The 14175-nt window shown below is 42.4% G+C and overlaps 1 long non-coding RNA gene across 1 annotated transcript in view; it reads right to left on the minus strand.

Annotated features, from left to right (window-relative positions):
• Positions 1-4833: 4833 nt before the first annotated feature.
• LOC309363003 overlaps positions 4834-14175 on the minus strand; it is a 227142-nt gene continuing 217800 nt past the window's right edge. Inside the window, exon 3 of the long non-coding RNA XR_014165133.1 lies at positions 4834-4919. This is a non-coding gene — a long non-coding RNA (uncharacterized lncRNA). The remainder of the gene's footprint in view (positions 4920-14175) is intronic.

A 14175-nucleotide genomic window follows, 5' to 3' on the forward strand; every position in this document is an offset into this window, starting at 1 on the left:
CCTCCTTAGAGGGTTAAAGGAAAATAGCCAATCATCAGGGATGATGGAAGTTATTCACCAATCTCTGGTGGCATACAGCACCTGTTGAAATGCAAGGCTTTTTCTACTTCCTGTGTTATCCTTGTTTTGTGCTAAGACAACCTCAGCTGGTCAGGTTTTCAGTCACTGAAGCCACTTGGTTCCATTCTGTTTCCCATTTCATTGCAAAATACATGGCCCAATGTCCAGTGTATCTAGTATCTCTGAAGCAGAGGTAGCCAACATGGTGCCCTCCACATGACCTTTGACTTCGGCTGATGGGACTTGCAGCCCAGCAACATCTGGGGCACACCACATCGACTACCCAAGAATTTGTCTCTACCTACACTTGTCTTGGTGTATGGAGTAGTGAACAGACTTTGAACAGGGAAAGCTGGGTTGAAACCCCCACTCAGCCATAAAGTCCACAGTGTAACCTTGGGCTACCCAGTCTCACACTTAGCCTAATCTCTTGTGGGGTAGTTGTGAGATTAAAGTGGGTCAACTTCATGTATGCTCAATGAAGGAAGGGTGGAATTCTGTCAGACTTCCTCAACCTCGGCCCTCCAGTTGTTTTGATTTTTTTTTTATAATATTTTTATTGGTTTTTTACACGTATTAAAGACGATACAAAACAAAACACAAACATCAAAGACATACAACAAAAATATGACTTCCCCATGCCTTCCCTTCGCCACATCCTTATTTTGCCATTTTTTCGAGCAACTCATCAGTCAGTATTTAATCAAGTCCCTTTTAAATTTTCTTAAAGTTTAAGATTTACAGCTGTAATTCTTTGTTTCTTACCCCTAGACATCTTATCAGTCCGCAATTTTACAATAATTTTTTAAATATATTTTGAATTTCCCCCAGTCCTCTTCCACTGTCTCTTTCCTCTGGTCACGGATTCTGCCGGTCATCTCTGCCAGTCCCATATATTCCGTCACCTTCGACTGCCATTCTTCCAGAGTAGGTAGTTCTTGCATCTTCCAATACTTTGCCAACAGGATTCTTGCTGCTGTGGTTGCATACATAAAAAATGTCTTATCCTTCTTTGGTACCAATTGGCCGACCATGCCCAAGAGAAAAGCCTCCGGTTTCTTTACAAATGTCCACTTAAGGACTTTCTTAATTTCATTATAGATCATTTCCCAGTAGGCCTTAATCTTTGGGCAGGTCCACCAAAGATGGTAAAAGGTACCTTCAGCCTCATTGCATTTCCAACATTTGTTATTGGGCAGATGATAGATCTTTGCAAGTTTGACTGGGGTCATGTACCACCTATAGATCATTTTCATTATATTCTCTTTCAGGGCATTACATGCCGTAAATTTAACACCGGTGGTCCATAACTGTTCCCAGTCATCAAACATAATGTCATGACCAATATCCTGTGCCCATTTAATCATGGCTGATTTCACTGTTTCATCCTGTGTATTCCATTTCAGCAGCAAATTATACATTTTAGATAAGTTTTTAGTATTGGATTCTAACAATTCTGTTTCTAACTTTGACCTCTCCTTCTGAAAACCAAGTTTCCTGTCCTGCTTAAACATCTCATTTATCTGACGGTAATGTAACCAGTCTCGAACTTTGTGCTTTAGCTTCTCAAAGCTTTGTAACTTCAGTCTTTCGCCATCATATTCTAAAATTTCACAATACTTAGGCCAGTTAGAGTCCATATTAATTTTTTTCACTGCTTTCGCTTCCATTGGTGACAACCACCTAGGGGTTTTACTTTCCAGTAAATCCTTATATCTATTCCAAACATTGTACAATGCTTTCCTGACAATATGGTTCTTAAAGCTTTTATACACTTTTACCTTGTCATACCACAGATATGCATGCCAACCAAAACTATTGTCATATCCTTCCAAATCAAGAATGTCTGTGTCTTCAAGAAGTAGCCATTGCTTCAACCAGCAGAAAGCTGCTGATTCATAATAAAGTCTTAAGTCTGGCAGGGCAAAGCCCCCTCTATCTTTTGCATCAGTTAAAATCTTAAATTTTATTCTGGGCTTTTTGCCCTGCCAGACAAATTTAGATATATCTTTCTGCCACCTCTTGAAACAATCCATCTTGTCTAGAATCTGCAGCGTCTGAAATAAAAACAACATTCTTGGCAATACATTCATCTTGATAACAGCAATTCGGCCTAACAAGGAAAGTTTCAGCCTGGACCATATGTCTAGATCCTTCTTAACTTCTGTCCAGCATTTTTCATAGTTATCTTTAAATAGATTCACATTTTTTGATGTCAGATTCACCCCCAGGTACTTCACCTTTTTTCTATTTCCAACCCAGTTTCACTTTTAAACCTATCTTTCTCCTCTTTTGTTAGATTTTTTTCCAGCACCTTTGTTTTCTGTTTGTTCAATTTAAATCCTGCGACCTGGCCGAATATCTCCATTAATTCTAAAACTCTTTTGGTACTAGCTTCTGGCTGTTGCAAAGTTAGCACTAAGTCATCTGCAAATGCCCTTAATTTATATTGTTTAGATCCGACCTGTATTCCTTTTACCAGCTGGTCCCTCCTGATCATATTTAACAAAACCTCCAGGACCGATATAAACAGTAAAGGGGATATAGGACATCCCTGTCGTGTACCTTTCTCTATTGGTATTTCATCCATTACCACATTGTTCACAATTAGTTTCGCTCTTTGTTCAAAATATATTGCACCTATACCGTTTTCAAACCCTTGACCTACCCCCATCCCATGGAGATTCTTCTTCATAAATTTCCAAGAAATGTTGTCAAAGGCCTTCTCCGCGTCCACAAAGATCAGCACTGCCTTCCTATTAATGTCCACCTCTAGCATCTCCAAAATGTCTATAATGTTCCTCACATTCTCTGACATATGTCTCCCTGGGAGAAAGCCTGTTTGGTTCTTATGAATCTCCTGCCCTCCAGTTGTTTTGAGACTACAGTTCCCATCATCCCTGACCACTGGCCCTGCTAATTAGGGATCATGGGAATTGTAGGTCAAAAACATCTGGAGGGCAGAGGTTGAGGAAGCCTGGACTATAGTGTTACAAGCACAGAACTTCCTAATTAAAAAATAAATAAGAATATCTGAGGCAGAGGTATTATGCTCATGTTATTACATTGTTTTGGCCTACATCACTGGCTGTTGCGAGATGTCAAATCCCTGACAAATCCCTGAAATTGCCTTATAAATTACAATAATGAATAAAGCGTCCAACTCACAGACAGCAAATCAGATCACACCTGAAGTTTTACTTAGTCAATTCTGAAGCTAGAAGGGATTCTCTGTTCAAGCAAGTCTGGAAAAAGCCCGTCTTTCCTTTTTTGTTTTTGCTGGTGTCTTGACTCCCATCCATCAGAACTAAACTCTTAAGTATTTTGCTCAGCTGGAACTGAGTTCTTGTCTTCTTCAGCCTCCATTAGCACCAGTCTCCCTGAATCCATTTTAAGCTGTTGCATTTACCACCACACGGCTCAAAGAACACATTGCCTCCTACACACACTGTCTCTCCCTTCCTCTAACAAAGGAGAAGACAATGGGGGTCTTGTGATTCAGTAGAAGTGCTGTCAAAGCTTGGAGAATTAGTAATCCATCTTCAGGAGAGTTGGATATCCATGGAAGGAAGTGGATTCACCAGATGAATAGCTTGCAAACTGAGTTACCGGGTGATGTTTTTAAAAATTTAAACATTCTAAATTATTTTGTCCATTTCCTTTCAGAATGCCAGAGCTCCACAGAACATAATGGACTCAATATATTTTGGAACATGATGGTTCCGTGATATCCTATATATTGGATATTTGGATAAGGTGACCTTCTCTCTGTGTCAAGTGGAACCGAACAAATCTTGAGATTAGTAGATAAACTGAGAGCTCTATTTTTAATCCCCACCCCCAAACTTGAAAAAAAAGCATTTTGCTGATGAGCAAGGATCTGAAAATTTCTAGGGGAGAAAGTAAACAGAATAAGTTTGCAACTGTATGGCATTGCTTTATTGGGTATACAAGAATATAGGCCATGTAAGGCCATGCCCTGCCTGAAAGATATTCTTGTTTGTAGTTGCAGTAATAATTTTTGGCCTGGGAGGAAATAAAGAGTAACCTTGAACCTGCAAGGAAGATTATTATTAACCTGAAATTGTCAGCAAGCTAGATTGTATTTGTCTGCTCAGTTTTTCCAACTGTAATAGTAGATGATCCACAGTTTGTAACCATCCTTGACCATGCTTTTGTAATTTGTTTTGTACTGGTTGAAATTGCTTTCCCTTATAAATTAATAAAAATTATTGAAACAGAAAGAAAAGAACAAGGTCCCCAAGTAAGTTGCAGTCCAATCGGGTCCTCAGTGAGGAAATCTTGCAGTTAATCCTATACACTGTCTACTCCCAAACAAGCCCCATTAAGCTCAATGGCACTTCCAAGCAATTGTATTTAGGCCTGCAGATTTACTTGTTTAATTGTATGATAAATTCTACAACCGATAAATCTTCATACATTTGTATGTGGAAAACATGACTGTTTTAAACAAGGATTGGCTGACCTGTTTGGCTGAGGGTTGCATTTGTTGTTGGTCAACCCTCTGGGGTCCCCAATGGGGGCTCTTATGCCAGAAGTAAGGTAAAGGTAAAGGGAGCCCTGACCATTAGGTCCAGTCGTGACCGACTCTGGGGTTGCAGCGCTCATCTTGCTTTACTGGCCGAGGGAGCCGGCATACAGCTTCCAGGTCATGTGGTCAGCATGACTAAGCCACTTCTGGCGAACCAGAGCAGCACACGGAAACGCCGTTTACCTTCCCGCCAGAGCAGTACCTATTTATCTACTTGTACTTTGACGTGCTTTCGAACTGCTAGGTTGGCAGGAGCAGGGACCGAGCAACGGGAGCTCACCCCATCGCGGGGACTCGAACCGCCAACCTTTGATCGGCAAGTCCTAGGCTCTGTGGTTTAACCCACAGCGCCACCCATGTCCCCCTATGCCAGAATTAGCTGTGGCCGAAAGTGGATATGTCCATATCTCTGCTCTCACATATACAAACATAAAAACCCTGCTGGGCCTATCTAGAACAGCATCCTGCTTCCCACAAAGCAAATGTACATTGATGTACAGTGATGCAAGTTGGGTCAAATTCCCTACCTTAATTTCACATATACATTAACGGGTCTGAACTGGTGTTGACTGACCAGAGAAGAGATATTGGGGTCATGCTGAATAGCTTGATGAAAATGTGAAGCAAGGAATCGATGAAAGGCATTTTAAATAAAGCTTCCAGTATCATAATGCCACTATACAAATCTACAGCGCAGCTACACTTGGACCTGTACAATTACCCTGTAGAGTTCTGGTTGCCACACCTCCAAAAGGATATTGTAGAGCTGGAAAAAGTTCAGAAAAGGGCAACCGAATTCATCGTTCAGCTGGAACAACTCCCCTAAGATGAAAGTTTAGAAAATTTAGGGGCATTTTAGTTCAGAAAAAGAATGTGAGTAGTGGGACACCAGCAGATCTAAAATTTATGCATGGCTTGGAGAAAATGGATAGATATATTTTTTCTCTCAACCCCCCCCCCCGTATTTCTTGCTGCTGTTTCTCTTTGTTAAATTTGTTATTAAATTTTGATTAAAAAGAAAGGGGATTCGACAAATTCATGAAAAAAGGATTGTTAAAATCACCTTTGGGTGATTTTACAATCACAAGTTTGGGTTTGTGGCCTTCCCAGCCTTTCTTATAGCAAATACTGCATCAGCATAAAGCATGTACTGGGTTGTTAACTGGAGTAATTTCTCTTACGCCCCGTCCCTTCCCTGTGCATTTTTTATTCAAAACTCCCAAGAGGCATGACCAGCAAATCAATACTGAAAGATTAATCTCTCCTTTTTTTAACTGCTGAAACTACAACAACAGTGCAATTAACTGCTTTTATAACTCCTGCTTCTATTTAGGATCTCCTAGAACTGAAATAACCTTAGCGGTGCTGTTACGTTGTGGGTGAACATATCAGACGACACAGCGATTCTTCAAACAGCTCTTGTTTATTCACAGGCCAGAACAGAACTGAACTGAAGGGTTCAGCCAGCCTGCTTATATAGAGCTCCACTAGAACGCAACAGTAACCATTTTCTGTAACTATCCAATCACTGAACGTCACTTTCTATCCCTTATTTGCATATGTGGACCTGAACTATCTACAGTATCCCCCTGCTGGCCCAGGGTGAGAACTTCAGTACATAACAGGTGCAATCCAGTACATGGCTATGCAGAAGCAAATCCTTCTGAGTTTCAGAGAACTGATCCCCTGGTACATAGGATTATGATCTTACTCAGGGGTAGGCAAACTAAGGCCCAGGGGCCGGATGCAGCCCAATCGCCTTCTCAATTCGGCCCTAATAAGGCTACTTCCAGGTGTCAGTCTTTCTAGGTCAAAAGCGTGGGATGTGAAAAACAGAGCAGTCAAATGCAACATTCCTAGAGTGGACATGTTTGGACCAGCCAGTCGGAACTTCCTGTTTCCTCCTAGGCTGGGACAAACTTCCTCTACATGACCTTACCTGTGCAGGTAACATAAGCACAGGGCTGGCTAACATCTCTCTCTCTCTTCTCTATCTTGCTTTCGTCGTAGAAGCATCAGCTGCTTAGCCTGAGATGCTCGAGAGGACAAAGGAACTATCTCTTAATGGGATAGATTCCAAGTGTATATACTGTATTTTGTAACCTAAGTCTGCCTTCTGGGATCCATCTGTGAACAGAATGTGTGAGTAAACTATTTTATACCTTTTATACAAGACTGTGTCGTGTCTATTCTTTTTAGGAGGGAATAAAGGGGAATTAAGCAAGCCTGGCAACAAGTTATCCGCTGTGTAAGTTTAAAAAGGGAATATTACCCTACAAAATTATAGAACTTGCTAACGCAAGTTGCAAAGCATATTATTAAACAATATATCCTCTCCTGTCACCCTGAACATTCCCACAAAAAGAAGGGTGCAGAGTAGTAGTCAGAGTGGCCGTTGCTCCCTGCTGACAGCTGTTGCATGAAATACATCCCCAATATAGGATGCATCAAACACCAGGATGTGAATATGTTCTTTTGTTACCTGTGACTGCATTTCCTCTGCACCTGTATGCAGGCTGGAGAGTCTGCAGAGAATTCCCTCCCCCCTTCACCCTAAACTTGCACTTGCCTTGATGTCTGTTTTCCTTTAGTCCTATTGCTTATGTCAAAATTGTTAAGAAATTTTCTGTCCTCACATGTCACACACTCACACCGACAGCTTATCATCTTGTCGTCACAAGTGGGCTGTAGGAGTTTGGAGGTGTGATCAGCTTTTGGCGGTGTGTATCTGTGCACATATATGCACATGTGTGTAAATGCACATCTACAGTGCAACTTGTTCACTCCTTCCCTCTGCTTCTAATATGTGCTAGCTTAGACAGTGTGATTTAAATTGGTGGAAGAGAGAGAATAATGAACATGTGAGCGATCCTGTCTTGGGGCAAAGGCAGTAGGACATTAAAAAGGTAAAGTGACCCCTGACCATTAGATCCAGTCGTGACTGACTCTGGGGTTGGGGCGCTCATCTCGCTTTATTGGCAGAGGGAGCCGCCATACAGCTTCCGGGTCATGTGGCCAGCATGACTAAGCCGCTTCTGGCGAACCAGAGCAGCGCACGGAAACACCGTTTACCTTCCCGCCAGAGCGGTACCTATTTATCTACTTGCACTTTGACGTGCCTTTGAACTGCTAGGGTGGCAGGAGCAGGGACTGAGCAACGGGAACTCACCCTGTCACGGGGATTCGAACCGCCAACCTTCTGATCAGCAAGTCCTAGGCTCTGTGGTTTAACCCACAGCACCACCCGCGTCATTAGAACTTTATAAATTCTAGTTCCTTCTGACTTTGTGCTTTTATGTATGAGCACAACCAAGGCAGAGAGAATGTGCTGGGTGACTGCATGCATGTGTTGCACAGATGGATGGATGTGCTGATAATGTTTTGTGATGGGTGCATACCTGTGTCCATGTGAGACCACAGGTATATGCATATGTGCTCCTGACACAATGCATATAAATTTGTTTAACATGTGTGGCATACACAGAAGTGAATACATGCAGTGCTTTTCTACTAGAAAAAAGGTGCCAGTATGTACTATTACTCACGTTATAGTAAGTGCCATGATCCTAATAACATTTACAGATGTTGAGGTGTTCCAAAGGCATTTGTGTTTCTCTCTTAGTAACACTGTGCTGTATCCATAGAGCTGCATATTTTGTGTGATTATGACTAGGGATGCCAGAGAATTCTGGAAGAAACAGAAGTGGGAATGGAACTTGTCAGGTTTGCTTATTTGTCCTGTATCCGGAATGCAAATCAATCCGGTGAATACGATGTGAATATTCAATGTGAATATTCACTGTTGACAATTGTCCCATTTGCACCGAAATGAATGATGTGGAACAACATGATAATATAAATAATTGCATAATTAATTACATAAAACCCCACCACAGCGAACAGCAAGTTGAACGTCAGTGGAAACAACACTGCATCCTACCATGACAGATCAGAATGGAAATCAAAGTTTCTCAAAGCCCTAATCATAACATGCAGTGCCTGTATATATCCATATATGAATATATATCCATATGAAGGGTGTGGCATATATTGCATTTATTTATCTATGAAGTGTGGGGCTTGTGCAAGCATTTACAGGCAGTGAATTTTTATATGCATAGTATTTTGGTTAGGAATAACCTCATAGGTGCTACATGGGGTTCTACAGGTTGACCATGGTAAACATGAATAGCTGCTTTTAGTGTGTCATTTTATTTGTCACATTTATTTGTCTCATCCTTCCAAAGGAGCTTAAAGTGGCATGAAGCTACCTCATTTTCATCCTTGGTTAGCCCGAGAGAGAGTGACTTGCCCAAACCCGTTCACTTTTTATTCCCTGTTCTCTTGTCCCCTCTGTTTCATACACAAACTCTCTCCCTCCCTCCAGTTTCTTTTGGCCCAGTCCCAGGTTGCTCCTGCATAAACCTATCCCTTTAATTCCACTTTGTGGGAGAGTTCTTTCAATTCCCTTATACTCAGCACATCAAGGATTCCCACTGACTTGGCAAATCAGCTTCATCAAGGTCCATAATTCATAACTGTCTCATGTGGTGAGATTTGCAACTGGCTCCCCTTACTGGTACCAGTGAGGGGCTAAGCTGTCAACCGGTGGGAGCAATATTCTTCTGAGTATCCTTGCAGGGAGGTAGAGGAGAGTAATGATTTTGACATCATATGCACTGGAAATAAATATCTGCATCTAAACTGTTATCTCTCCACTGTGCATAAACAAGTCCATACAAGTAACTTGCTCACTTCTGACATGGCTCCATTTATCCATGTCTATCTATCTAGTTGGGGGATGTGGGTGGCACTGTAGGTTAAACCACAGAGCCTAGAGCTTGCCGATCAGAAGGTTGGTGGTTCGAATCCCCGTGACAAGGTGAGCTCCCGTTGTTCGGTCCCAGCTCCTGCCCACCTAGCAGTTTGAAAGCACATCAAAGTGCAAGTAGATAAATAGGTACCGCTCCGGCGGGAAGGTAAACGGCGTTTCCGTACGCTGCTCTGGTTCGCCAGAAGTGACTTAGTCATGCTGGCCACATGACCCGGAAGCTGTACGCTGGCTCCCTCGGCCAATAAAGCGAGATGAGCGCCGCAACCCCAGAGTCGGCCGTGACTGGACTTAATGATCAGGGGTCCCTTTACCTTTTATCTATCTAGTTATCTAGTGGTTTCCTAGAATTTAGGAATCCTCGCGCCAGCTACAAAACCCCACCTATGAAATCTTATTCCTTCCCTAGTCAGGGACAGAAGGTCTGGAATGTAAAGCAAAGAAGCCATTAACACACAAGTCAGCCAACCCATACCTTGACAAAGTCACTTGCCCCATAGGTGTACGGTTTGCATTGTCAGTGGTAGGACCTATAGCAGCAAGAACAGCAAAGAACTCATTTTATCACGTTGTTGTTAGGATGAGACCCTAATCTAATGTTCCAAAACTATTTCAGTATTTTTAGATCAGCCTATCTCCCTCTCTCTTTTAAGTATAGCTCTGTTAGGGACTGTACTATGTTTGAGGTTCATCTACATCATATGACTGGGAGAGGATTAATAGGAAAGTGTCTAAGATGCTCCACTTTAGAAAGATGTTTCCCCTGTGTCCATATTAGACTGATAGCCCCTTTGGGCAGGGGCTTGTTAAACCTCAGGCCTTTTGTGTTATTTCTCATGATTCAATGTGGATCAGTATTTGATATTAACTTCTTAACTTTAGTACCTTATTTCTTATTATATTATTTACTGTGCAGAGTGTATTTGAATGACTCTGTTTATTTAATTATGATACACCTATTCTTGCATGTATCATTTTTTAAAATAAGATTCCAATTATGTATGTTTCTTTAAACTGCAGATCTAAACTCCACAGAGCTGGTCTAATCACTGAACTTTACTATCTTCTGATGCAGTAGGTGGTTAAGTATTCTGGAAGAAAGAGCCAATTGTTCCAGAAAGATTTACAGTGAAGTTGATGTGTTATTGATTAGCTAATCAAAGTTGGAGCTTGTTTCTCAAGTGGTATTCTGGAATTTTCAAAATCACACTTGAATTTCAATACTGTACTAAAGCGTAAGCTAAAAGAAATAAAAGAATGGACTCTTGTCAAATTGGAAACATGAGGAAGTAGAGATGCAAAATGTAGAACTTTCTGGCATGGTTGTCAAGAACTGTGGGTGCGCATGTGTGCAGTACACAGATTGGATCTGGGACTTGTTAATGTTCTGATGCAGTCTTGTGGGGATTAACAAACCTGTGGTGGGGTTACACTATAGCATGAATTTTGGATAACTATGGGTTATTTGCTATCTTTCATAATCAAACAGTTAGTTTTTGTACATTTTAAAGGAATTATGTAACGCTTATTCCTTGAAATGAGTATCCATGAAATGAATTGACCAGCAATCTCTTTTAAGGTTGGGGCAGTTTCAGAAATCAAGGCATATTTCCTTTCATCCTCTGTGGCTTTTAAACTGAAGTGGGTCTGAATCAGCCGGCCCAATTAATGTAATGAGATCAGGTTGTGTCTGGCAGCACCAGCCGACATGGTACGATCCTTTTGCCATGAAAAATGAATGTCACATAATTGCAGCCATTGGGTTGGCAAGAGCAACACCCGAGGTGGCTGTTACCCTCGCAGGAAGTTTTCAGGGGGAGAGCCATTGCAGAGCTATTACGACTTTGCAATTAGGTGGGGCAATGCGTTTATTAATTAGGCCTTCTCTTCCCAAGACTCATTTAATTATCCTCCCAGCCTTCGCAGATGCTCCCCTTTGCTTGGGGCTGAGAGATGGATTCGTACATGACTCACAATGTCCCAGTTGTTGCCACATGTGTGTTCAAGTGACACTTTAGACTGAAGTGGCCATTGTAATGGAGATGATGACAAAGTGGGGGGAGCAGATGTGTGAATCCTGAAGTGGCAAAAAGAAGGGGGAGGCGAAAGAGAGTGGTAAACAGAAGGCTAGGAAGTTGAAAGGTGACTGTGGCCATCTTTGCACCTTGTTGTTTCATATTTATGTGGTATGCATTATCACTATAGCAGTACAACGGCTTTGGGTAAATTATAAACCTTAAAAAAGCAAGTCACTGTCAGCGACAGGGCAGAGGTGGAATAGTGGAGACCATCTCCCCATCCTGACCCTTCCAGGGAGGAGGAAGAGGTAGACTGTATAGATTTACAACAGGAAGTTGAGGGAGGTAGCAGCTCAGAGGCAGATGAGGGGGAAAGATGGGAAAGCATGGGAGAGGTGGAACAACACTCGGCTGACACATTTTCATTAGAAAGCATTCCAGACCCTCCATCTCCCAGAACCCGGTGAGCCTTAAAAGTAGGAGAGCAAAGAGCTCAAAGACAGAGGGAACGTAGCAGCACCTGTAGAAGAGGTGATGAGAATGACGAATGAGGAAGTGGGAGAGATGGGGGGTGCGGGGTGTGTGTGCAGATTCACTCAGGACAACGCCATTATCCAAGAGGCTGGGGTCTATGGCCTCTCTCTGTAAAGATTGAAATAAAAAAGGTCTGTAAGAAACTTTTCCTTGTTTTTATAATTTCCTGGGCAACCAGCCGGGAGCAGCTGACAGCATCCTGACTGTCACATAGTTTTCAAGCCCACTTTTTGATTGGAACTTTCTTGACAGGTGATTTTTTTTAAAAAAAGTGTTTGCTTGGGGTTCCAAGTGCTCCAACATGCTAATAAATATGAAGGGTAATGGACTCGACAGCTCAGTCCTATGCATGTACATTCACAGGTTCTGCTGGGTTCAATGAGACTTACAGTATTACCAGGTAAGAATTATAGGGATGTAGCTTGAAGTTTATTTTTTATCAATGGGAGGGGATCTTCAGTCTGTTCTTTGTCATTTCTCAAATTAATTTTCAAAGCACAAAACCACCATCTAGATGAACATACACTACTGGTTCAGCTGGAGTATTTTAGCAGTGATTTCCACGACAGTGATTTGTTAGCTTCTCTACAATATGGTGGCTGTCGCAGAGACTGGCAGGGTCAATGTTATCCTATGCATGCGTTATCTTACACATGCTTACTCAGAAATAAATCCCACTGTATTCAATGACAGCATAAAGGTAAAGGTAAAGGACCCCTGACCATTAGGTCCAGTCGTGGCCGACTCTGGGGTTGCAGCGCTCATCTCACTTTATTGGCCGAGAGAGCTGGCGTACAGCTTCTGGGTCATGTGGCCATAATGACTAAGCCGCTTTTGGCGAACCAGAGCAGTGCACAGAAACGCTGTTTACCTTCCCGCTGGAGCGGTACCTATTTATCTACTTGCACTTTGATGTGCTTTCGAACTGCTAGATTGGCAGGAGCAGGGACCAGTAACAGGAGCTCACCCCGTCGTGGGGATTTGAACTGCCGACCTTCTGATTGGCAAGCCCTTGGCTCTGTGGTTTAACCCACAGTGCCACCCGCGTCACTAATGACAGCATAGTGTGCAACAAAGCAGTATAATTCCAGTCTCATACCATAGCTGTCTTCTGCTGGTCACTTCTACTATATTCTTCAGTTGCATTAGAACATTGATGCCTCATAGATGCTGAGAATCCTTCAAGTATATTCACAATTGCTGAGCCAATGAGAATGTAGCCTGCATATACAAAACCAGCCTTCGCCAACCTGCTGCCATCCAGACGCTTTGGACTCCAACTCCCATCAGACATCAAAACTTCATCAAAAGTCAGAGATGATGGGAGTTTTAGTCAAAAACATCTGGACAGCATCAGGTTGGGGAAATGCTGGACAAGATAAATAGATGCTTCAAACAGTCATTTTTGTAAAATGGCTTGAGAAATGGTCTCCCTGCAGTAATATAATGTCCCGGGAAGGACATGGTAATATGATGTAACCACATGAGATTGCACTCTGTTTGCATAAACAATTTGATTCCTAGAAAGTGGTCTTGTGAATCAGCTCGGAAAAGAAAATGTGGGTGTGGAGGGGGAAACAGAGAGGCTAGTTCATGCACAAACCACTCCTTAATTAGAGAGACGAGACTGCATGAGATAGCATGTGGTTCCAGGAACAAAGCTGGTGTTCTGGATCAATTCTCTTTGTTATTCTAGACCTCTCAGCAGCTTTCAACATAATTTGAACACTAAACATTACTGGGTCATCAAATATTGACTCAAAATGTTCTACCCATTTGTCATCCTGGCTGCTTTTCCCTCTGCCCTTTCCTTCAGTTGCTTGGGAGATGCCATATATCAGTGGTGGCCAAACTTTTTTTTTTCTGTTGAGGGTTGCACTCAGTTGAGGGTGGTCTCTTGAGGCCTGTATACTGGCAGCACAAGAGGTCAGAATCAAATGTGGGCAGGGGTGGAACCCAAAAAAGCCAGGAGCTCAGTCTTTCTGGCACTTATCTCTCTTTCTCTCTGTTTCTGCCACCCGCTTTTCTTCCTTGCTCTTCTTGGCAAGAGGATGGAAGGAAAGTGTAATGGTTCTAGGGGTTGCTCGTGCGTAAGTTGCCGCCACTCCTGGCTAGGTTGCCTGGTTGAACCCTTTTTATCTGGACAGCCTCTCACCCGTGGCTGTCTCAATCGCTGGCAG

The sequence above is a fragment of the Podarcis melisellensis genome (genome assembly GCF_964234715.1).
Source record: "Podarcis melisellensis genome assembly, chromosome: 2".
Lineage (NCBI taxonomy): Eukaryota > Metazoa > Chordata > Lepidosauria > Squamata > Lacertidae > Podarcis > Podarcis melisellensis.